We start from the raw sequence: 26,054 nt of genomic DNA on the forward strand, positions 1-26,054 counted from the left end.
CTCTACCCCCTCTCCTAGTTCATGGTGTGACGTGTTCTTGGCCTCTCGGGAAAGTGGGGAGAATGGAAAGGACCCTATATGAGAATGCTAGGCTCTGTAAAACATTTCAGGTTTTTAAAAATAAGACTCATTTTGTATTGGACTTACAACAGTCCTATGAAATACAAAGAAAGCCGAGAATCAGTGACAGGAAAGGATCACCAGTAAGAACTACAACAGTCACCGCTTACCTCGTAGCACAGGGCACTGTCCGTGATCCTTAAGAAGAGTTAGTAGAAATGCCTTGCCCATCTTGCCCCTGAACCCCTTGAAAGGTACACGACTGCTGTGTTGGTGTTTAGGGGGAGCATCTCACTTACCAGGGACTGACTTCTCCCTTGATTCCTCTGTAGTGATGGAGACTTCCCCGCTGATGAAAAATTCCCTGGGATTGCAACCTCCAAGCCAGACAGCTTTCCTATGGAATGACAGAGAACTTGTCAAGGTGAAACACCAGTCTGCGGGAGAAAGGGAAGAAGAGAATGATGGAAATCGTTTCTGGGAAACTATTTTTACATTATGTGTTGTTTGTTCCCGGTAAATAAACTGAAATCTTCTTAACAGTAAAACAAAATCGAAACCACTAAAGCCAATAATACAGGAGTATAACGTTCGAAAAAAATTTCTTTGGCTGCGCAGCATGTGGGATCTTAGCTCCCCAACCAGGGATTGAACCCACGCCTGCTGCATTGCAAGCGCAGAGTCTTCACCACGGGACCACCGGGGAAGTCCCAGGATTATCACTTTTAAAGGAGAAGGTACAAACCCCTCGGTTCTATGAACTGGAGATTTTTAGTAAGAAGTCAATATATTTGTTGTTAGGCACATTTTATGTTAGGCTGTCTCCCTGCACAGGATGCAGGCGCCTTGAGAATGGAAGTCATATCCCTCTATAGTACGTCCCTCTTCTTTCTGCTTTGCAGTTTGCTGCTCCACTTGTTCAACCCCACCTAGTAATAACCTATACTTCCCTTGTTCCTGTTTTCCCATCTGGAAAACAGACAAAAGGCCACCAAACAATGCAAAGGTCTCAACAAATAAGGGATATCCAAAACCAGAGATGGCCAGAACTTCTGTACCCCTGATGAAATAGTCCTCATACAAAACCTGATAATCAAATTCCTTAATGCTAGGAATCACAGTGAAAAATAGTATCTGAACTGACTTCTGTCAGATGAGTGAGAACTAAGGTTAATTCAGTGTATCTGAAGCATAGAAAGTGAGGGCAAAAGTGGCACAAGATGGGACTAGAGAAGCAGAGAGGATTCTAGACCACGCAGAGTCTTAAAGGCCAACAGTGTGTTTTCTATTCTCAAAACAATGTTTGTGAGCGATGTTTATGAGCACCGTTCCAACTTGCTTTGAAGGTTTCTTGTGTGAAGAGTGGATTGGAAGGAAACAAGATATATGGACACTAGTTAGGACCTAATCGCAACAGACAGGCAAGTTCAGTATTAGGAAGTTGAGGAAGAGCTGGCTGACAGATTCCAAAAAAATTCAGGAGATGAACTGAAGCGGGCTTAATGGGGTAGGAGATGGAGGAAAGGAAGGTCTTAGGGAATTCAAGGGTTTACTGCACACATGAGCAAAGTCTCAAAATTAATCATTTGAACGTACAGAGGCGGATCTCCCAAATGACACCGGTTAGGAAGCAACGGTACGCCCTTTAGAATTCCTAGAGACAACACAAATCAACTGTTTCGATGGAAAATTCGGCGGGACTCTTGACTTCCATGGGAATACAGAGAAAAGAGACACTGATCTGGCTTGCAGGTATATTTAGGAAGTTGTTAGCCGGACATCACCTACTAGTATCATGTAAGTAGGCCGTCCGAAGTAGGAAGCTTAGGGGAAAAACCTGGAGGAAAACTTAAAAGCTGAAGCCACACCTCTACACTACACCACCTTTCACAATTTCTTCTCAGATAAGCATCATCCCCATCAGTGAAGAAACTCGTACCTCATAATAGGAAAAACAGGCCTAAAGATTCAATGTGTGTCTTGGGAGGTCCCATCTATGCGATATCTTCCTGGGACCAGAAAAGGCCCCAGGAAGATCAATCTCTGCACCCCTGAAAGCTTACCACCAAGGAAAATGACTAGGTCCATAGATTTCCTCCCTCAAACCAGCTTACCTCACACATAGATCATTAGCAACTCCGCCCTTACTCACATTATCACAGTCACAAGAGTGGTTAGGGAGAAAAGCACTAACCAGGGGAACTAAAACAGAGGCAATCCAGGCCAAGCTGGGCTGGTGGCAGATATCTGCTCCTTACGCTCGGGTGCATAATGCGACTCACCACAGTGCCTTTTTCACAGACCCTTTTGAACGTTTCTCCACAGAATCCAACAGCTCAAGTTAGCTCATGACGCTTCAAGGTCAACAGTCGTCAAGAGAAAAACATGCAATATGTCTTACAATGTTGGATTCCTTACAAACAGGACAAGGAGATAACCATGTAGACAAAACCAGAGCATTTGAAAACATCTGTATTCTACAAACACACCAGTGAATGCTATAAATAAGGTACTATGACATAAAACAAAATGAAAACTAGATGTGAGACTGTTCTCTTCAGTGTACAGACTTCATGGCAGTTGCTGCACACTATCTAGCTACTTAGATCTTTAACTCTCTGTTCTGTTAATACCAAATGAGGCCCAAGTGTGTCAACCTGTTTCCCACAGAAACCAAAAAGTCTACATGCATCTCTTTTCTCCTGTGCCCTTTCACCTTACCTGCTCCCAATTCTCCACCAACGTCCTCCTCTTTCTCTAATTATTCTCCTCTTCATTTTGCTTGGCCTTGCCCCCAAGCATGCAAGACACAGAGTCCTAGAGGTCCAAGATTCTAGAGTGGCTGTTTGCAAGGCGGAGGAGATTACAGTAACTGCCACACTGTATATACTTCTGTGCAAAGAAAAAGGGACAGTGTTCAGAATGTCTCTCACATATAACAAGAGCTGGAGATGGCAGGATACCTGTGTGGCCCAAGGAACTAGAGCTAGCAAATTATGGGCCAAACAATTGCAACCAAAGGCTGGAAGAGGAAAGGTCTGCAACCAGCTCTGTCTCCTAGCTCTCTGGTATTTGCTGCCAACGGGCAGAGTCTATTTCGTGAGGCATCAAGCACTGAAAAGAAGACTCCTGCTGCTGGAAGTTGACAGGAAGTAACGTCCAATGCAAGATCAAGGCTTGTCCTCGAAGCAATGCCCATAATGGAAGAAAAAAAACAAAGAGAAAGCGGAAGAGAAATGTTAAGTCGCAAGTCCAACCTGGCCCCCAGCCTAGCCCAGCCCAAGGAAGGTAGGAGTCAAGGAGAAGAAACTAAAAGAGAAGAGCCTTGGACCACAACATTCTCCACAAGGTACACTCAACAAACTTCACCCTACTCTTGAACCAAGTTACAAAGAGAGCTTCTTAATCCCTACTTTGGCTCCTTAAAAGCTGCTATCAGTTCACTCATTAGACACATATGATTTCAGAACAACTGTAATAGTTCAAACTAGATGGCTCTTTCCTTCCTAAGGATTATTAATTAAATAAGATCTATATAGCTCTAAGTATATGATACATAAAATAGAATACTCTGTAGAATGTAAGTAACTCTTAGTTCAGTGTATTAATGAACGTCTGTAAGAAATGTTGCAATGATTTCCCTAATGGAAGAGCCTGGGAGAGGTAAATCTGTCTTCTAGGATTTCCTCCCCAGAGCTCAGAAACTCAGGTGTTGTTTTAGCTCTCCTACACTCTCTTCACCCAAGCCCGCCTTCCTGTTGGGGATCGGACCTCCCTATTGGCTCTCTCATACCTTTCAACTGCCTGCTTTGTGACATCACTCTCCTACCAAACCTACTACCACTTGGTAGAGTCTTGGGGTTTCCGTGGAGCTGTTTGGACCAGTAACCAGTGACCTCTGTACTGGACACGTGCGCCGTTCAGCTGCAGCCACTCAGACATCCTCTAGTGTTGTCTCCTCATCCCTTGTACCTGCAGTGGATGCTTCCTCTTCTCTGACCATGTCAGGTAAGAAAAGAAACTTTGGAAAGTTTTGCGTTCGATTTCTTTTGCCCCTAAATTGAGTAGGAGATTCAAAATAGCATGGAATAATGAGGGAAAGTATTGAACTACAAGTCTGGAGACCTAATTTCACTTTTGACTTTGACGTTTACTATCTGTGTGACTTTGGACAAATCACTGGCTGTCTCACAAAGCCTGTTGCTTTCCTTAACTGTTACGTGAGGATACCACATTGGGTTGATCACTCTGATCCCCTTCTTTTCCAGTATTGAGCCTTAAAGGGTACCCATGTAGAAAACGAAATCAGACACTTCTCAAGAGTGTTTCAACAGAAACATAGAAAAGCCAGGGGACATAGAAAACTAGCAATATATACCAAGATGTTTCATCTCTAATGGTCTCCCTCCACTAGGATTTCGACTAGTTGAAAAGAGAGAATAGGGAGAGAGGATGGAGAGTACTGGGCTCTACAGGGAGGCACAGAGTCGAGCGTAAGGAAGTTTAGGATGGTTTTCATTAGCACAGGCCAACAGGCACCAAGAGATGGGAGAAAATGTAAGAATGAAGAGGGAAAGCATAGAGGAGCTCTCAAGAAAAACGGAGTTTGCAATGGAATGCTGATGGGAACCAAAGATTTTCAATTAAAGCAGAAACAGCACAGAGGGAAACCTGCTCAGAGCAGGGCAAAACCAAGTTGATGGTAGCAAACCCTTACATTAACAGACTAAGAAGGAAAGTAAGGCCAGAACAGGGGATCACCAGGAAAGGCAGCTTATCAGAAAAGTCATACTCCATTTTCTTTCTTTTATTGCCTCTCTGAATACAGTTGGCCACTTGACAGTTTTGAATATAAACGTTTTAGAAATACGTTTTAGAAATGATGCCTCCTATAAACAAGCAACCACAGTGGTTATCTAGGGGGCTGCTTTTCAGTGTTTTATTCTTTCTAATTTTTAAACTAGGTAGACATTTCGCCAATTCAACATTTTAAGTGATATCTTCTAAATTGAATCAGAAGGACTATTTTCCTTTGTGTGATATGTAGGTTCTAAGGCAAGGCTGCTTTTCATTTTTACAGTTATTTCCTTCCTAACACAGAGAGCACATTGATCAACAGCCATCGTTCGCTTGTAGATCTTAGCTACCGAAGAAGAAGAAGAAGAAGAAAAAGTCAAGCCCCACATCTCTAATTCCCCCCCACTTAGGGAATTCCCTGGCGGTCCAGTGCTTAGGACTCGGTGCTTTCACGGCCAGGGCCACGCGGCGCGGCCAAAGAAACAAAACAAACAAACATCCACGTTTATCGAAAACCATATTGTGGAGTCCTGTGGATTTTCTTACATTTGAAAATCTTTTTTAATGGGATTCTAGGCATGATGGTTTTTTGAGGTTTTGGGATGCCATCTTCTTGGATGCTGAAGATGATTCTAATCTAAGTTCTAGGATAAATCCAAAAACCTTCCTGATACATTTTAAGCTTCCTTTCTGCTTATTATATAAGCTATATTCATTGAAATATATATTTCTCCTAGGCTTAATACCTCTTACTTGCTGGGTAAAAATATGAAGGAGCACAATAATGAAACTCTTTTACACTTATTATTTTGCCGTCTGCTTCGTACCGGTTTTCATTGAAATACTTGTCTATGTGTGTTGTGGCTACCTATACATGCACATTTATTGCATTCTGTTGCTTGTTATGCATTTTTTACTGACATACCTTCTCTGTCTGTATGCATTGGCTAGGAATTCATTCACCTCTATCACCTCCATCGTGTTTTCTGGTTAATAGTATTCACTAAAATAGAGTGGGCAAAATTCACTTTCATAATGTTGCATGGATGGTACAGAATGCCATTTGTTAGTAAATTCATTAGGCTTCGATACTTGCCACATACCCCAGTTTTCATTAATATCTATGGATTTCTTTTTCGTTAACGTAATATGCTTGTCATGATTTTTCTTTGTCTTTCTAGAACTTATTGTATCTTCCTCCATATAAATCATACGCAATAGATCAGCTTATTCATCTATTAATTATTACTGCTATTATTATTGGTGGTGGTGTTATAACCACTTTATAGATGAGTAATCTGAAGGAATCAGATAACTTTTCCCTTTCCAAAAGCACTTAAGAAATCCACTTTCGGGTAATCATTTTGAGGTAGGATGAGAAACCAGGCTTGAAGAGGGCAAAAATGACTCTTTCAATTCACCAGTTGGACTGAGCTGTACGTCACCTCTAGGTAATAGCGTGGGAACTGCACAAGCAAAGGGAGACACTGAAGACGACAATGGTAATAGCCGTACTGTTTTCTAATGGACAAAAAAAATGCCTATATTATAAGTTCTGTTTCTCCTGCTTTCTGGCAGTATCATGCTCAGAGTGGAGTCCTGGCAAGGAAGTCAGGATACTTAGGTTCTGAAACCTGGTAATGATACTAACATAATGAGAGAACTTGAACAAGTCAACCCGACCTCTCTGAGCCTCAGTTTCCTTACTCACGAAATGAGACTGAGAACATCGAAGTTCTCTAAGGGCCTCCTAGTTCTAAAATGCTTCCAGTCTAGGAAATAGCATAGAAGTCAATACGAGTGCAGGCTGAAGGGAAAGACAGGGCAGGGAGAAGGTTGCTTCCAGCCTAGAGAACAATCTCTGAACCACACCACTTGGCTCTTCTGCCCGTCTGTGCCCAAGATTGGGAGCACAGGCAGTTAATAGAGAAGAGTGGAAAACTGCTCAGTCCTTACAGCCATCATTAACTGTCTGATTTTGGGTTTCTCAGGAAGTAGTGATAGTAGAGGTGTCCTGATAGCAAGAACCTTCAGATGATGCCGTTCCTCAAACGTAGTGAGAATTTCTCAACCTCCCTGAGTTTGTCATGACCCTCTTGTTCTTACAGAAAATTTCCAACATCCATCTCTACTTGGAACTCTAAATTCTCTGCAGCATTCTCCTCCTGTGGTGAGCAATGCAACTTCCCTAACACGAAGTGTCTGCAACTTCTCCAGAGTCTCTGCCCCTGCCGTCAGTTCGGCATCGGCTACTGGTACCCCTTTCCAGACACTCATGGGTAGTGCCTACCTTTACCAACATTCTAGCACGACTATGTTATCTGGAGTTACTGACCACAGCCAGATCTCCACTTCAGCTGCTTCCTATCCAGGTGTTCTTGAGTGGGACATCACAGCAAGCACTGAAAAGAATTCTTCTTCACTCGGAGACTTTACTCTGGCACTCACTGACCGCCACACAGCTGCCTCCTCCATGTTTCTGGCAGCCCAGTATGATAAAACTTCAGACGCCAAGAACATGGTCCCTCTACATCCATCGCTTTCTGCCAGCCTTGCTCAGGGAACACCATCTCAGATTCCAAATCAGGGGCAGAGCCGCCTGCCACTTCCCTGCCAGGAAGGAAGCCAGGTATATTACTATAACCAAGGCACACTGGGGTCTTTACTGTATGGAGAACTTGGCTCCTGCCCGCAATCCTACGGCTCGGCGTCATACACAGGAAGTCGGGCCTCTGGGCAACCAGAAATGGGAATGGGACTGAAGGAGATTCAGCCCACAAATATCCGACCACCAGCTTCCACCTCTGCAGTCTGCCACCCTGTGTCTGCTCAACGCATCACGGAAACAAGTTTTCAAGGTGAGTATAACAAACGCCAGAGAAAGTTGAAGAATGAGGTCGGCATTCAAAAATGGGGTCAAATCGACAGCTGGGAAGGGGTGTAGAGGCAGGTAGAATTTAGATCCTGAGCCTTTAATAACCACTACCTTCGCTCAGTGCCCTCTGTTTTTAGACTCTATATGGGAACACCTAGGGCTTCCCTGGTGGCGCCGTGGTTAAGAATCCGCCTGCCAATGCAATGCGGGGGACACGGGTTCGAGCCCTGGTCTGCGAAGATCCCACATGCCGTGCAGCAACTAAGCGCATGTGCCACAACGACGGAGCCTGCATTCTAGAGCCCGTGAGCCTCAACTACCGAAGCCCACGTGCCTACAGCCCATGCTCCGCAACAAGAGAAGCCACCGCGATGAGAAGCCCGCACACCGCAACCAAGAGTAGCCCCCGCTAGCCGCCAACTAGAGAAAGCCCGTGCACAGCAATGAGAGACCCAGTGCAGCCAAAAAATAAATACGTAGACTAAATAAGTTCAAACAGTAAATAAATACATAAACATAAATTACAAAAAAAAGAACACCTAATGCAGGTGGGAAGGTGGGAGGGCCACTGTAGAGGTCATCTATGCTACATGTACAAGAACCCCGAGAGCACACCAATCGGTACCACACTTTTCACTGCTGTAGCCGATCGTTCCCCCTGTACTGCCACACTGTAGCACTCCCTTCCCTCATCTACTGCTATAGTCTCTTTGGAAGGTGTTTCAGAACTCTTGTTATGAGAGTGCCAGTTGAACTGTCCTCACTTCCTTCATTTATACCAGGATTGAAGACCTTGTGGTCCGAGATCCTGTCCAGAGAGCAAGCAGGCTAAGACTCTGTCTTTGTTGATGTATTTCATCAGCAAGGGCTCTACCCCCTCTCCTAGTTCATGGTGTGACGTGTTCTTGGCCTCTCGGGAAAGTGGGGAGAATGGAAAGGACCCTATATGAGAATGCTAGGCTCTGTAAAACATTTCAGGTTTTTAAAAATAAGACTCATTTTGTATTGGACTTATAACAGTCCTATGAAATACAAAGCGAGCCGAGAATCAGCGACAGGAAAGGCTCACCAGTAAGAATTACAACAGTCACCGCTTACCTCGTAGCATAGGGCACTGTCCATGATCCTTAAGAAGAGTTAGTAGAAATGCCTTGCCCATCTTGCCCCTGAACCCCTTGAAAGGTACACGACTGCTGTGTTGGTGTTTAGGGGGAGCATCTCACTTACCAGGGACTGACTTCTCCCTTGATCCCTTTGTAGGGATGGAGACCTCCCCCCTGGTGATGAAAAATTCCCTGGGATTGCAACCTCCAAGCCAGACGTTTTGTGTGACACAAAGTCAAGAACTCCCCAAGTCCTGCAGTAGCAGAAACAGCCACATACTTGAGAGTAACCCACCATCTGAACTTGGGGACATTTCAGTGACAGCTCCAGTCCAGAGTGCCAGGCGTCTCCTGGCCCTGCCTCCAGCTCCAAGCCAGGGACAAATAGAGAGTAAGCACGTGGATGATATCAAAACCAAGCTTTCAAAGCCTCTGGATGCCTACCAGATCCCAACAGAGAACCAAGATCCTCCACTACTCCCTTTAGGAATCCCTGATATTCACCAGCCGCTGGCCTGCACCGATCCCCTCAGCCAAGAGGAGCAGCCTGGTTCTGAAAATGCTGATCTGGGAGAGAACAGCCGGAGTCGTCAGGACCTAGGGACACTTGAAAATGGGATTGAACCTAGCAGTGGTCTTGCAGACGTTACTACACTGGCGGAGGATATTCACCTTCCCCAGCTCTTTAATCCTTTGAAAGATCTTGATCAATCCCAAGGTCCCAACGTGATCAAAGCTAAAGACACCAGAGCCATTAAGGTGAATCAGGTGCAGGAAAAGCCAAGTGTCATAAAGGTTCCCTCTGATCAACCCAGGAAGAACAAACAGAAAGCCTCTGAGCCTATCAGTGGCGCTCCCAAGGCCAAAATCCAGCCAAAGAATCCAGAGTGCCTGTTAGGGGGAGAAGTGGTTACCTGCCACGCTGCAGTCAGTGACAGGGCTCCTGTGAACACGGCCAAGCACTCTCAAGGCAAACCTCAGAAAGCTGCATCCAGAAAGATCAGCAAAACTAAGAGCCACGGGCAGGAAAAGACCAAAAGGACCAGAGGGAGAAACAAGGCTGAAGAGAACAAGCAGTCAGGGAACAAAGTCAAGGCAGAAGAGAAGCCAGCAATCCCCCACACGAAGCGAAAGGAACACCAAACTGAGCTTCTCCAACAGAGCTTTCAAAAGCCTCGAACCTCCCTTGGCGTGCGCATGCTGGAGTCTGTGAAGGTTCTTCATGCGCTGGGGAAGAAGAATGAGACGAAAACTGGGCTCTCTTCCTGTCGGCTCTTGGGAAAGTCAAGCAACCCCAAAGACCCCCAGCCACCCCCAGCTATCCAGCCATGGCGGCATACCCCACGTGAGGGGAAGGGTCCTGAGAAAACGCAAGTCCAAGCCCAGAAACCAGACAGCAGTGCTGAAACAGAGTGTCCATCTCCAGCCCAGTATGAGCGGCCTCCTCCTGGGAAGGTCAAGTTGATACCTCTGCCTTTTTCTGCCTGGGACAAGCCTCAAGCTCGACCCGCTCCTCGGAGGCCCCAGTCTCTGGCCTCACATCGGCCTGCTGGGGCTTACCGTGCCCAGCCTGGTTCTACTGACTCAGCTCAACCTGCTGCAGTCAATTCATCCCAGCCAGCTCCTGCCTCTTTGCCAGGCCCCGCCAAACCAGCTCAGCCAACTGTGACCAACCCAACCCAACCGGCTTGGACCAACCACACCCAGCCTCGTGTCCCTCAGTCTGCTGCTCCTAGGCCTGCACCCTCCAAAACTTCATCTGGCGCTCCTCTCCAGCGGGAGCCTGTTCCCCCTGCTGTGAATAAGCGCCAGGCCCCACCCAAGCTCCAAACCCAATTTCTACTCCAAGACTTCAGCAAGCAACGAGTTCCATGGAGGGAACCCAACGTGCCTGAGCCAGTCATGTCAAAGCCCATCGAACAAGAGCAGAGGCCAGAGCGAGAGGCCATGAAGAGGCGGGCTCAACAACAACGGGAGAATGCTGCCAGATACACCTCTTCGGGCAAGCTGCAATTTTTCACCGAGAGGGAAAACGAAATGGAAATTGCCGACTACTACGGATACGTCAAGTGAGAGCTGCTAGGATTCTTGGTGCCACCTTGGCTACCAGCTGTTCTTCCATACACAGGTAAGACAGGTATAGAACTGAATAAGTAAATGGAATACAATTAAATAGACGAGTAACAAACCTTTCGAATTTTCAGATGCTGCTAACTGGGGCGTGAGAAAGGAAGGACTGAAAGTTGGATGGGAGAATGAAGGAAAGGGGTAAAAACTGAGCAAAGAGGAAGGAACTTGGCCCAGGGCTAGGAAGGCCAAAAGAGACGTATGGATTTAGGAAAGGAAGCAGGAGTGAGGATGAAATGGCAGAAGTAAAAAGCAGGGTCAGAGGTCTGGGTTGAAAGAACACAATTGGAGTAGAGTTGAAGGTGACAGAAGAGGAGTCTAGGTTTACTAGGAGAAATAGAAAAAGTCTCTCGGGGACGCTGGCCTTAAGTCTCACAACCACCAGATAGGTATTTCAGAAAACAAGAGGTTCAGGACACATCTCTGAAAGGTCTGAGTTGCCTTATTCAGGTGTGACTGTAGTGGGGGAATAGGGAAATCTACCAGAGAAGTGGCTAGGGCTCAGAGTTATCCTAGGGGCAGCTGACGACAGGGGCAGAGCCAAGGGAACTGCTGGAACAGGAGGCCCACGAACAAATCAGGGGCAGAGCCGCCTGTCACTTCCCTGCCAGGAAGGAAGCCAGGTATATTACTATAACCAAGGCACACTGGGGTCTTTACTGTATGGAGAACTTGGCTCCTGCCCGCAATCCTACGGCTCGGCGTCACACACAGGAAGTCGGGCCTCTGGGCAACCAGAAATGGGAACGGGACTGAAGGAGATTCAGCCCACAAATATCCGACCACCAGCTTCCACCTCTGCAGTCTGCCACCCTGTGTCTGCTCAACGCATCACAGAAACAAGTTTTCAAGGTGAGTATACAGACGGCAGAGAAAAGTTGAACAATGAGGTCAGCATTGAAAAATGGGGTCAAATCGACAGCTGGGAAGGGGTGTAGAGACAGGTAGAATTTAGATCCTGAGCCTTTAATAACCACTACCTTCTCTCAGTGCTCTCTGTTTTTAGACTCTATATGAGAACACCTAGGGCTTCCCTGGTGGCGCCTGCCAATGCAGGGGACACGGGTTCGAGCCCTGGTCTGCGAAGATCCCACATGCCGTGCAGCAACTAAGCGCATGTGCCACAACGACGGAGCCTGCATTCTAGAGCCCGTGAGCCTCAACTACCGAAGCCCACGTGCCTACAGCCCATGCTCCGCAACAAGAGAAGCCACCGCGATGAGATGCCCGCACACCGCAACCAAGAGTAGCCCCCGCTAGCCGCCAACTAGAGAAAGCCCGTGCACAGCAATGAGAGACCCAGTGCGGCCAAAAAAATAAATACGTAGAATAAATAAGTTCAAACAGTAAATAAATACATAAACATAAATTACAAAAAAAAAGAACACCTAATGCAGGTGGGAAGGTGGGAGGGCCACTGTAGAGGTCATCTATGCTACATGTACAAGAACCCCGAGAGCACACCAATCGGTACCACACTTTTCACTGCTGTAGCCGATCGTTCCCCCCTGTACTGCCACACTGTAGCACTCCCTTCCCTCATCTACTGCTATAGTCTCTTTGGAAGGTTATTTCAGAACTCTTGTTATGAGAGTGCCAGTTGAACTGTCCTCACTTCCTTCATTTATACCAGGATTGAAGACCTTGTGGTCCGAGATCCTGTCCAGAGAGCAAGCAGGCTAAGGCTCTGTCTTTGTTGATGTATTTCATCAGAAAGGGCTCTACCCCCTCTCCTAGTTCATGGTGTGAAGTGTTCTTGGCCTCTCGGGAAAGTGGGGAGAATGGAAAGGACCCTATATGAGAATGCTAGGCTCTGTAAAACATTTCAGGTTTTTAAAAATAAGACTCATTTTGTATTGGACTTACAACAGTCCTATGAAATACAAAGAAAGCCGAGAATCAGTGACAGGAAAGGATCACCAGTAAGAACTACAACAGTCACCGCTTACCTCGTAGCATAGGGCACTGTCCGTGATCCTTAAGAAGAGTTAGTAGAAATGCCTTTGCCCATCTTGCCCCTGAACCCCTTGAAAGGTACACGACTGCTGTGTTGGTGTTTAGGGGGAGCATCTCACTTACCAGGGACTGACTTCTCCCTTGATTCCTCTGTAGTGATGGAGACTTCCCCGCTGATGAAAAATTCCCTGGGATTGCAACCTCCAAGCCAGACAGCTTTCCTATGGAATGACAGAGAACTTGTCAAGGTGAAACACCAGTCTGCGGGAGAAAGGGAAGAAGAGAATGATGGAAATCGTTTCTGGGAAACTATTTTTACATTATGTGTTGTTTGTTCCCGGTAAATAAACTGAAATCTTCTTAACAGTAAAACAAAATCGAAACCACTAAAGCCAATAATACAGGAGTATAACGTTCGAAAAAAATTTCTTTGGCTGCGCAGCATGTGGGATCTTAGCTCCCCAACCAGGGACTGAACCCACGCCTGCTGCATTGGAAGCGCAGAGTCTTCACCACGGGACCACCGGGGAAGTCCCAGGACTACCACTTTTAAAGGAGAAGGTACAAACCCCTCGGTTCTATGAACTGGAGATTTTTAGTAAGAAGTCAATATATTTGTTGTTAGGCACATTTTATGTTAGGCTGTCTCCCTGCACAGGATGCAGGCGCCTTGAGAATGGAAGTCATATCCCTCTATAGTGCGTCCCTCTTCTTTCTGCTTTGCAGTTTGCTGCTCCACTTGTTCAACCCCACCTAGTAATAACCTATACTTCCCTTGTTCCTGTTTTCCCATCTGGAAAACAGACAAAAGGCAACCAAACAACGCAAAGGTCTCAACAAATAAGGGATATCCAAAACCAGAGATGGCCAGAACTTCTGTACCCCTGATGAAATAGTCCTCATACAAAACCTGATAATCAAATTCCTTAATGCTAGGAATCACAGTGAAAAATAGTATCTGAACTGACTTCTGTCAGATGAGTGAGAACTAAGGTTAATTCAGTGTATCTGAAGCATAGAAAGTGAGGGCAAAAGTGGCACAAGATGGGGCTAGAGAAGCAGAGAGGATTCTAGACCACGCAGAGTCTTAAAGGCCAACAGTGTGTTTTCTATTCTCAAAACAATGTTTGTGAGCGATGTTTATGAGCAACGTTCCAACTTGCTTTGAAGGTTTCTTGTGTGAAGAGTGGATGGGAAGGAAACAAGATATATATGGACACTAGTTAGGACCTAATCGCAACAGACAGGCAAGTTCAGTATTAGGAAGTTGAGGAAGAGCTGGCTGACAGATTCCAAAGAAATTCAGGAGATGAACTGAAGCGGGCTTAATGGGGTAGGAGATGGAGGAAAGGAAGGTCTTAGGGAATTCAAGGGTTTACTGCACACATGAGCAAAGTCTCAAAATTAATCATTTGAACGTACAGAGGCGGATCTCCCAAATGACACCGGTTAGGAAGCAACGGTACGCCCTTTAGAATTCCTAGAGACAACACAAATCAACTGTTTCGATGGAAAATTCGGCGGGACTCTTGACTTCCATGGGAATACAGAGAAAAGAGACACTGATCTGGCTTGCAGGTATATTTAGGAAGTTGTTAGCCGGACATCACCTACTAGTATCATGTAAGTAGGCCGTCCGAAGTAGGAAGCTTAGGGGAAAAACCTGGAGGAAAACTTAAAAGCTGAAGCCACACCTCCACACTACACCACCTTTCACAATTTCTTCTCAGATAAGCATCATCCCCATCAGTGAAGAAACTCGTACCTCATAATAGGAAAAACAGGCCTAAAGATTCAATGTGTGTCTTGGGAGGTCCCATCTATGCGATATCTTCCTGGGACCAGAAAAGGCCCCAGGAAGATCAATCTCTGCACCCCTGAAAGCTTACCACCAAGGAAAATGACTAGGTCCATAGATTTCCTCCCTCAAACCAGCTTACCTCACACATAGATCATTAGCAACTCAGCCCGTACTCACATTATCACAGTCACAAGAGTGGTTAGGGAGAAAAGCACTAACCAGGGGAACTAAAACAGAGGCAATCCAGGCCAAGCTGGGCTGGTGGCAGATATCTGCTCCTTACGCTCGGGTGCATAATGCGACTCACCACAGTGCCTTTTTCACAGACCCTTTTGAACGTTTCTCCACAGAATCCAACAGCTCAAGTTAGCTCATGACGCTTCAAGGTCAACAGTCGTCAAGAGAAAAACATGCAATATGTCTTACAATGTTGGATTCCTTACAAACAGGACAAGGAGATAACCATGTAGACAAAACCAGAGCATTTGAAAACATCTGTATTCTACAAACACACCAGTGAATGCTATAAATAAGGTACTATGACATAAAACAAAATGAAAACTAGATGTGAGACTGTTCTCTTCAGTGTACAGACTTCATGGCAGTTGCTGCACACTATCTAGCTACTTAGATCTTTAACTCTCTGTTCTGTTAATACCAAATGAGGCCCAAGTGTGTCAACCTGTTTCCCACAGAAACCAAAAAGTCTACATGCATCTCTTTTCTCCTGTGCCCTTTTCACCTTACCTGCTCCCAATTCTCCACCAACGTCCTCCTCTTTCTCTAATTATTCTCCTCTTCATTTTGCTTGGCCTTGCCCCCAAGCATGCAAGACAGAGAGTCCTAGAGGTCCAAGATTCTAGAGTGGCTGTTTGCAAGGCGGAGGAGATTACAGTAACTGCCACACTGTATATACTTCTGTGCAAAGAAAAAGGGACAGTGTTCAGAATGTCTCTCACATATAACAAGAGCTGGAGATGGCAGGATACCTGTGTGGCCCAAGGAACTAGAGCTAGCAAATTACGGGCCAAACAATTGCAACCAAAGGCTGGAAGAGGAAAGGTCTGCAACCAGCTCTGTCTCCTAGCTCTCTGGTATTTGCTGCCAACGGGCAGAGTCTATTTCGTGAGGCATCAAGCACTGAAAAGAAGACTCCTGCTGCTGGAAGTTGACAGGAAGTAACGTCCAATGCAAGATCAAGGCTTGTCCTCGAAGCAATGCCCATAATGGAAGAAAAAAAAACAAGAGAAAGCGGAAGAGAAATGTTAAGTCGCAAGTCCAACCTGGCCCCCAGCCTAGCCCAGCCCAAGGAAGGTAGGAGTCAAGGAGAAGAAACTAAAAGAGAAGAGCCTTGGACCACAACATTCTCCACAAGGTACACTCAAGAAACTTCACCCTACTCTTGAACCAAGTTACAAAGAGAGCTTCTTAATCCCTACTTTGGCTCCTTAAAAGCTGCTATCAGTTCACTCATTAGACACATATGATTTCAGAACAACTGTAATAGTTCAAACTAGATGGCTCTTTCCTTCCTAAGGATTATTAATTAAATAAGATCTATATAGCTCTAAGTATATGATACATAAAATAGAATACTCTGTAGAATGTAAGTAACTCTTAGTTCAGTGTATTAATGAACGTCTGTAAGAAATGTTGCAATGATTTCCCTAATGGAAGAGCCTGGGGGAGGTAAATCTGTCTTCTAGGATTTCCTCCCCAGAGCTCAGAAACTCAGGTGTTGTTTTAGCTCTCCTACACTCTCTTCACCCAAGCCCGCCTTCCTGTTGGGGATCGGACCTCCCTATTGGCTCTCTCATACCTTTCAACTGCCTGCTTTGTGACATCACTCTCCTACCAAACCTACTACCACTTGGTAGAGCCTTGGGGTTTCCGTGGAGCTGTTTGGACCAGTAACCAGTGACCTCTGTACTGGACACGTGCGCCGTTCAGCTGCAGCCACTCAGACATCCTCTAGTGTTGTCTCCTCATCCCTTGTACCTGCAGTGGATGCTTCCTCTTCTCTGACCATGTCAGGTAAGAAAAGAAACTTTGGAAAGTTTTGCGTTCGATTTCTTTTGCCCCTAAATTGAGTAGGAGATTCAAAATAGCATGGAATAATGAGGGAAAGTATTGAACTACAAGTCTGGAGACCTAATTTCACTTTTGACTTTGACGTTTACTATCTGTGTGACTTTGGACAAATCACTGGCTGTCTCACAAAGCCTGTTGCTTTCCTTAACTGTTACGTTAGGATACCACATTGGGTTGATCACTCTGATCCCCTTCTTTTCCAGTACTGAGCCTTAAAGGGTACCCATGTAGAAAATGAAATCAGACACTTCTCAAGAGTGTTTCAACAGAAACATAGAAAAGCCAGGGGACATAGAAAACTAGCAATATATACCAAGATGTTTCATCTCTAATGGTCTCCCTCCACTAGGATTTCGACTAGTTGAAAAGAGAGAATAGGGAGAGAGGATGGAGAGTACTGGGCTCTACAGGGAGGCACAGAGTCGAGCGTAAGGAAGTTTAGGATGGTTTTCATTAGCACAGGCCAACAGGCACCAAGAGATGGGAGAAAATGTAAGAATGAAGAGGGAAAGCATAGAGGAGCTCTCAAGAAAAACGGAGTTTGCAATGGAATGCTGATGGGAACCAAAGATTTTCAATTAAAGCAGAAACAGCACAGAGGGAAACCTGCTCAGAGCAGGGCAAAACCAAGTTGATGGTAGCAAACCCTTACATTAACAGACGAAGAAGGAAAGTAAGGCCAGAACAGGGGATCACCAGGAAAGGCAGCTTATCAGAAAAGTCATACTCCGTTTTCTTTCTTTTATTGCCTCTCTGAATACAGTTGGCCACTTGACAGTTTTGAATATAAACATTTTAGAAACACGTTTTAGAAATGATGCCTCCTATAAACAAGCAACCACAGTGGTTATCTAGGGGGCTGCTTTTCAGTGTTTTATTCTTTCTAATTTTTAAACTAGGTAGACATTTCGCCAATTCAACATTTTAAGTGATATCTTCTAAATTGAATCAGAAGGACTATTTTCCTTTGTGTGATATGTAGGTTCTAAGGCAAGGCTGCTTTTCATTTTTACAGTTATTTCCTTCCTAACACAGAGAGCACATTGATCAACAGCCATCGTTCGCTTGTAGATCTTAGCTACCGAAGAAGAAGAAGAAGAAGAAAAAGTCAAGCCCCACATCTCTAATTCCCCCCCACTTAGGGAATTCCCTGGCGGTCCAGTGCTTAGGACTCGGTGCTTTCACGGCCAGGGCCACGCGGCGCGGCCAAAGAAACAAAACAAACAAACATCCACGTTTATCGAAAACCATATTGTGGAGTCCTGTGGATTTTCTTACATTTGAAAATCTTTTTTAATGGGATTCTAGGCATGATGGTTTTTTGAGGTTTTGGGATGCCATCTTCTTGGATGCTGAAGATGATTCTAATCTAAGTTCTAGGATAAATCCAAAAACCTTCCTGATACATTTTAAGCTTCCTTTCTGCTTATTATATAAGCTATATTCATTGAAATATATATTTCTCCTAGGCTTAATACCTCTTACTTGCTGGGTAAAAATATGAAGGAGCACAATAATGAAACTCTTTTACACTTATTATTTTGCCGTCTGCTTCGTACCGGTTTTCATTGAAATACTTGTCTATGTGTGTTGTGGCTACCTATACATGCACATTTATTGCATTCTGTTGCTTGTTATGCATTTTTTACTGACATACCTTCTCTGTCTGTATGCATTGGCTAGGAATTCATTCACCTCTATCACCTCCATCGTGTTTTCTGGTTAATAGTATTCACTAAAATAGAGTGGGCAAAATTCACTTTCATAATGTTGCATGGATGGTACAGAATGCCATTTGTTAGTAAATTCATTAGGCTTCGATACTTGCCACATACCCCAGTTTTCATTAATATCTATGGATTTCTTTTTCGTTAACGTAATATGCTTGTCATGATTTTTCTTTGTCTTTCTAGAACTTATTGTATCTTCCTCCATATAAATCATACGCAATAGATCAGCTTATTCATCTATTAATTATTACTGCTATTATTATTGGTGGTGGTGTTATAACCACTTTATAGATGAGTAATCTGAAGGAATCAGATAACTTTTCCCTTTCCAAAAGCACTTAAGAAATCCACTTTCGGGTAATCATTTTGAGGTAGGATGAGAAACCAGGCTTGAAGAGGGCAAAAATGACTCTTTCAATTCACCAGTTGGACTGAGCTGTACGTCACCTCTAGGTAATAGCGTGGGAACTGCACAAGCAAAGGGAGACACTGAAGACGACAATGGTAATAGCCGTACTGTTTTCTAATGGACAAAAAAAATGCCTATATTATAAGTTCTGTTTCTCCTGCTTTCTGGCAGTATCATGCTCAGAGTGGAGTCCTGGCAAGGAAGTCAGGATACTTAGGTTCTGAAACCTGGTAATGATACTAACATAATGAGAGAACTTGAACAAGTCAACCCGACCTCTCTGAGCCTCAGTTTCCTTACTCACGAAATGAGACTGAGAACATCGAAGTTCTCTAAGGGCCTCCTAGTTCTAAAATGCTTCCAGTCTAGGAAATAGCATAGAAGTCAATACGAGTGCAGGCTGAAGGGAAAGACAGGGCAGGGAGAAGGTTGCTTCCAGCCTAGAGAACAATCTCTGAACCACACCACTTGGCTCTTCTGCCCGTCTGTGCCCAAGATTGGGAGCACAGGCAGTTAATAGAGAAGAGTGGAAAACTGCTCAGTCCTTACAGCCATCATTAACTGTCTGATTTTGGGTTTCTCAGGAAGTAGTGATAGTAGAGGTGTCCTGATAGCAAGAACCTTCAGATGATGCCGTTCCTCAAACGTAGTGAGAATTTCTCAACCTCCCTGAGTTTGTCATGACCCTCTTGTTCTTACAGAAAATTTCCAACATCCATCTCTACTTGGAACTCTAAATTCTCTGCAGCATTCTCCTCCTGTGGTGAGCAATGCAACTTCCCTAACACGAAGTGTCTGCAACTTCTCCAGAGTCTCTGCCCCTGCCGTCAGTTCGGCATCGGCTACTGGTACCCCTTTCCAGACACTCATGGGTAGTGCCTACCTTTACCAACATTCTAGCACGACTATGTTATCTGGAGTTACTGACCACAGCCAGATCTCCACTTCAGCTGCTTCCTATCCAGGTGTTCTTGAGTGGGACATCACAGCAAGCACTGAAAAGAATTCTTCTTCACTCGGAGACTTTACTCTGGCACTCACTGACCGCCACACAGCTGCCTCCTCCATGTTTCTGGCAGCCCAGTATGATAAAACTTCAGACGCCAAGAACATGGTCCCTCTACATCCATCGCTTTCTGCCAGCCTTGCTCAGGGAACACCATCTCAGATTCCAAATCAGGGGCAGAGCCGCCTGCCACTTCCCTGCCAGGAAGGAAGCCAGGTATATTACTATAACCAAGGCACACTGGGGTCTTTACTGTATGGAGAACTTGGCTCCTGCCCGCAATCCTACGGCTCGGCGTCATACACAGGAAGTCGGGCCTCTGGGCAACCAGAAATGGGAATGGGACTGAAGGAGATTCAGCCCACAAATATCCGACCACCAGCTTCCACCTCTGCAGTCTGCCACCCTGTGTCTGCTCAACGCATCACGGAAACAAGTTTTCAAGGTGAGTATAACAAACGCCAGAGAAAGTTGAAGAATGAGGTCGGCATTCAAAAATGGGGTCAAATCGACAGCTGGGAAGGGGTGTAGAGGCAGGTAGAATTTAGATCCTGAGCCTTTAATAACCACTACCTTCGCTCAGTGCCCTCTGTTTTTAGACTCTATATGGGAACACCTAGGGCTTCCCTGGTGGCGCCGTGGTTAAGAATCCGCCTGCCAATGCAATGCGGGGGACACGGGTTCGAGCCCTGGTCTGCGAAGATCCCACATGCCGTGCAGCAACTAAGCGCATGTGCCACAACGACGGAGCCTGCATTCTAGAGCCCGTGAGCCTCAACTACCGAAGCCCACGTGCCTACAGCCCATGCTCCGCAACAAGAGAAGCCACCGCGATGAGAAGCCCGCACACCGCAACCAAGAGTAGCCCCCGCTAGCCGCCAACTAGAGAAAGCCCGTGCACAGCAATGAGAGACCCAGTGCAGCCAAAAAATAAATACGTAGACTAAATAAGTTCAAACAGTAAATAAATACATAAACATAAATTACAAAAAAAAGAACACCTAATGCAGGTGGGAAGGTGGGAGGGCCACTGTAGAGGTCATCTATGCTACATGTACAAGAACCCCGAGAGCACACCAATCGGTACCACACTTTTCACTGCTGTAGCCGATCGTTCCCCCTGTACTGCCACACTGTAGCACTCCCTTCCCTCATCTACTGCTATAGTCTCTTTGGAAGGTGTTTCAGAACTCTTGTTATGAGAGTGCCAGTTGAACTGTCCTCACTTCCTTCATTTATACCAGGATTGAAGACCTTGTGGTCCGAGATCCTGTCCAGAGAGCAAGCAGGCTAAGACTCTGTCTTTGTTGATGTATTTCATCAGCAAGGGCTCTACCCCCTCTCCTAGTTCATGGTGTGACGTGTTCTTGGCCTCTCGGGAAAGTGGGGAGAATGGAAAGGACCCTATATGAGAATGCTAGGCTCTGTAAAACATTTCAGGTTTTTAAAAATAAGACTCATTTTGTATTGGACTTATAACAGTCCTATGAAATACAAAGCGAGCCGAGAATCAGCGACAGGAAAGGCTCACCAGTAAGAATTACAACAGTCACCGCTTACCTCGTAGCATAGGGCACTGTCCATGATCCTTAAGAAGAGTTAGTAGAAATGCCTTGCCCATCTTGCCCCTGAACCCCTTGAAAGGTACACGACTGCTGTGTTGGTGTTTAGGGGGAGCATCTCACTTACCAGGGACTGACTTCTCCCTTGATCCCTTTGTAGGGATGGAGACCTCCCCCCTGGTGATGAAAAATTCCCTGGGATTGCAACCTCCAAGCCAGACGTTTTGTGTGACACAAAGTCAAGAACTCCCCAAGTCCTGCAGTAGCAGAAACAGCCACATACTTGAGAGTAACCCACCATCTGAACTTGGGGACATTTCAGTGACAGCTCCAGTCCAGAGTGCCAGGCGTCTCCTGGCCCTGCCTCCAGCTCCAAGCCAGGGACAAATAGAGAGTAAGCACGTGGATGATATCAAAACCAAGCTTTCAAAGCCTCTGGATGCCTACCAGATCCCAACAGAGAACCAAGATCCTCCACTACTCCCTTTAGGAATCCCTGATATTCACCAGCCGCTGGCCTGCACCGATCCCCTCAGCCAAGAGGAGCAGCCTGGTTCTGAAAATGCTGATCTGGGAGAGAACAGCCGGAGTCGTCAGGACCTAGGGACACTTGAAAATGGGATTGAACCTAGCAGTGGTCTTGCAGACGTTACTACACTGGCGGAGGATATTCACCTTCCCCAGCTCTTTAATCCTTTGAAAGAGCTTGATCAATCCCAAGGTCCCAACGTGATCAAAGCTAAAGACACCAGAGCCATTAAGGTGAATCAGGTGCAGGAAAAGCCAAGTGTCATAAAGGTTCCCTCTGATCAACCCAGGAAGAACAAACAGAAAGCCTCTGAGCCTATCAGTGGCGCTCCCAAGGCCAAAATCCAGCCAAAGAATCCAGAGTGCCTGTTAGGGGGAGAAGTGGTTACCTGCCACGCTGCAGTCAGTGACAGGGCTCCTGTGAACACGGCCAAGCACTCTCAAGGCAAACCTCAGAAAGCTGCATCCAGAAAGATCAGCAAAACTAAGAGCCACGGGCAGGAAAAGACCAAAAGGACCAGAGGGAGAAACAAGGCTGAAGAGAACAAGCAGTCAGGGAACAAAGTCAAGGCAGAAGAGAAGCCAGCAATCCCCCACACGAAGCGAAAGGAACACCAAACTGAGCTTCTCCAACAGAGCTTTCAAAAGCCTCGAACCTCCCTTGGCGTGCGCATGCTGGAGTCTGTGAAGGTTCTTCATGCGCTGGGGAAGAAGAATGAGACGAAAACTGGGCTCTCTTCCTGTCGGCTCTTGGGAAAGTCAAGCAACCCCAAAGACCCCCAGCCACCCCCAGCTATCCAGCCATGGCGGCATACCCCACGTGAGGGGAAGGGTCCTGAGAAAACGCAAGTCCAAGCCCAGAAACCAGACAGCAGTGCTGAAACAGAGTGTCCATCTCCAGCCCAGTATGAGCGGCCTCCTCCTGGGAAGGTCAAGTTGATACCTCTGCCTTTTTCTGCCTGGGACAAGCCTCAAGCTCGACCCGCTCCTCGGAGGCCACAGTCTCTGGCCTCACATCGGCCTGCTGGGGCTTACCGTGCCCAGCCTGGTTCTACTGACTCAGCTCAACCTGCTGCAGTCAATTCATCCCAGCCAGCTCCTGCCTCTTTGCCAGGCCCCGCCAAACCAGCTCAGCCAACTGTGACCAACCCAACCCAACCGGCTTGGACCAACCACACCCAGCCTCGTGTCCCTCAGTCTGCTGCTCCTAGGCCTGCACCCTCCAAAACTTCATCTGGCGCTCCTCTCCAGCGGGAGCCTGTTCCCCCTGCTGTGAATAAGCGCCAGGCCCCACCCAAGCTCCAAACCCAATTTCTACTCCAAGACTTCAGCAAGCAACGAGTTCCATGGAGGGAACCCAACGTGCCTGAGCCAGTCATGTCAAAGCCCATCGAACAAGAGCAGAGGCCAGAGCGAGAGGCCATGAAGAGGCGGGCTCAACAACAACGGGAGAATGCTGCCAGATACACCTCTTCGGGCAAGCTGCAATTTTTCACCGAGAGGGAAAACGAAATGGAAATTGCCGACTACTACGGATACGTCAAGTGAGAGCTGCTAGGATTCTTGGTGCCACCTTGGCTACCAGCTGTTCTTCCATACACAGGTAAGACAGGTATAGAACTGAATAAGTAAATGGAATACAATTAAATAGACGAGTAACAAACCTTTCGAATTTTCAGATGCTGCTAACTGGGGCGTGAGAAAGGAAGGACTGAAAGTTGGATGGGAGAATGAAGGAAAGGGGTAAAAACTGAGCAAAGAGGAAGGAACTTGGCCCAGGGCTAGGAAGGCCAAAAGAGACGTATGGATTTAGGAAAGGAAGCAGGAGTGAGGATGAAATGGCAGAAGTAAAAAGCAGGGTCAGAGGTCTGGGTTGAAAGAACACAATTGGAGTAGAGTTGAAGGTGACAGAAGAGGAGTCTAGGTTTACTAGGAGAAATAGAAAAAGTCTCTCGGGGACGCTGGCCTTAAGTCTCACAACCACCAGATAGGTATTTCAGAAAACAAGAGGTTCAGGACACATCTCTGAAAGGTCTGAGTTGCCTTATTCAGGTGTGACTGTAGTGGGGGAATAGGGAAATCTACCAGAGAAGTGGCTAGGGCTCAGAGTTATCCTAGGGGCAGCTGACGACAGGGGCAGAGCCAAGGGAACTGCTGGAACAGGAGGCCCACGAACAAATCAGGGGCAGAGCCGCCTGTCACTTCCCTGCCAGGAAGGAAGCCAGGTATATTACTATAACCAAGGCACACTGGGGTCTTTACTGTATGGAGAACTTGGCTCCTGCCCGCAATCCTACGGCTCGGCGTCACACACAGGAAGTCGGGCCTCTGGGCAACCAGAAATGGGAACGGGACTGAAGGAGATTCAGCCCACAAATATCCGACCACCAGCTTCCACCTCTGCAGTCTGCCACCCTGTGTCTGCTCAACGCATCACAGAAACAAGTTTTCAAGGTGAGTATACAGACGGCAGAGAAAAGTTGAACAATGAGGTCAGCATTGAAAAATGGGGTCAAATCGACAGCTGGGAAGGGGTGTAGAGACAGGTAGAATTTAGATCCTGAGCCTTTAATAACCACTACCTTCTCTCAGTGCTCTCTGTTTTTAGACTCTATATGAGAACACCTAGGGCTTCCCTGGTGGCGCCTGCCAATGCAGGGGACACGGGTTCGAGCCCTGGTCTGCGAAGATCCCACATGCCGTGCAGCAACTAAGCGCATGTGCCACAACGACGGAGCCTGCATTCTAGAGCCCGTGAGCCTCAACTACCGAAGCCCACGTGCCTACAGCCCATGCTCCGCAACAAGAGAAGCCACCGCGATGAGATGCCCGCACACCGCAACCAAGAGTAGCCCCCGCTAGCCGCCAACTAGAGAAAGCCCGTGCACAGCAATGAGAGACCCAGTGCGGCCAAAAAAATAAATACGTAGAATAAATAAGTTCAAACAGTAAATAAATACATAAACATAAATTACAAAAAAAAAGAACACCTAATGCAGGTGGGAAGGTGGGAGGGCCACTGTAGAGGTCATCTATGCTACATGTACAAGAACCCCGAGAGCACACCAATCGGTACCACACTTTTCACTGCTGTAGCCGATCGTTCCCCCCTGTACTGCCACACTGTAGCACTCCCTTCCCTCATCTACTGCTATAGTCTCTTTGGAAGGTTATTTCAGAACTCTTGTTATGAGAGTGCCAGTTGAACTGTCCTCACTTCCTTCATTTATACCAGGATTGAAGACCTTGTGGTCCGAGATCCTGTCCAGAGAGCAAGCAGGCTAAGGCTCTGTCTTTGTTGATGTATTTCATCAGAAAGGGCTCTACCCCCTCTCCTAGTTCATGGTGTGAAGTGTTCTTGGCCTCTCGGGAAAGTGGGGAGAATGGAAAGGACCCTATATGAGAATGCTAGGCTCTGTAAAACATTTCAGGTTTTTAAAAATAAGACTCATTTTGTATTGGACTTACAACAGTCCTATGAAATACAAAGAAAGCCGAGAATCAGTGACAGGAAAGGATCACCAGTAAGAACTACAACAGTCACCGCTTACCTCGTAGCATAGGGCACTGTCCGTGATCCTTAAGAAGAGTTAGTAGAAATGCCTTTGCCCATCTTGCCCCTGAACCCCTTGAAAGGTACACGACTGCTGTGTTGGTGTTTAGGGGGAGCATCTCACTTACCAGGGACTGACTTCTCCCTTGATTCCTCTGTAGTGATGGAGACTTCCCCGCTGATGAAAAATTCCCTGGGATTGCAACCTCCAAGCCAGACAGCTTTCCTATGGAATGACAGAGAACTTGTCAAGGTGAAACACCAGTCTGCGGGAGAAAGGGAAGAAGAGAATGATGGAAATCGTTTCTGGGAAACTATTTTTACATTATGTGTTGTTTGTTCCCGGTAAATAAACTGAAATCTTCTTAACAGTAAAACAAAATCGAAACCACTAAAGCCAATAATACAGGAGTATAACGTTCGAAAAAAATTTCTTTGGCTGCGCAGCATGTGGGA

The 26,054-nt window shown here is 46.3% G+C and overlaps 1 long non-coding RNA gene across 1 annotated transcript; it reads right to left on the reverse strand.

The window, feature by feature from the left end:
- Nucleotides 1-360: 360 nt before the first annotated feature.
- Nucleotides 361-25,843, reverse strand: LOC132358909 (uncharacterized). The gene is made up of 3 exons (XR_009500630.1): nt 25,727-25,843; nt 13,042-13,139; nt 361-497 (listed from the first exon to the last, which is right to left on the reverse strand). It is a non-coding gene; the product is annotated as an uncharacterized LOC132358909 (long non-coding RNA).
- Nucleotides 25,844-26,054: the final 211 nt, after the last annotated feature.

This window comes from Balaenoptera ricei, unplaced genomic scaffold (assembly GCF_028023285.1).
Source record: "Balaenoptera ricei isolate mBalRic1 unplaced genomic scaffold, mBalRic1.hap2 scaffold_598, whole genome shotgun sequence".
NCBI classification, from domain to species: Eukaryota; Metazoa; Chordata; class Mammalia; order Artiodactyla; family Balaenopteridae; genus Balaenoptera; species Balaenoptera ricei.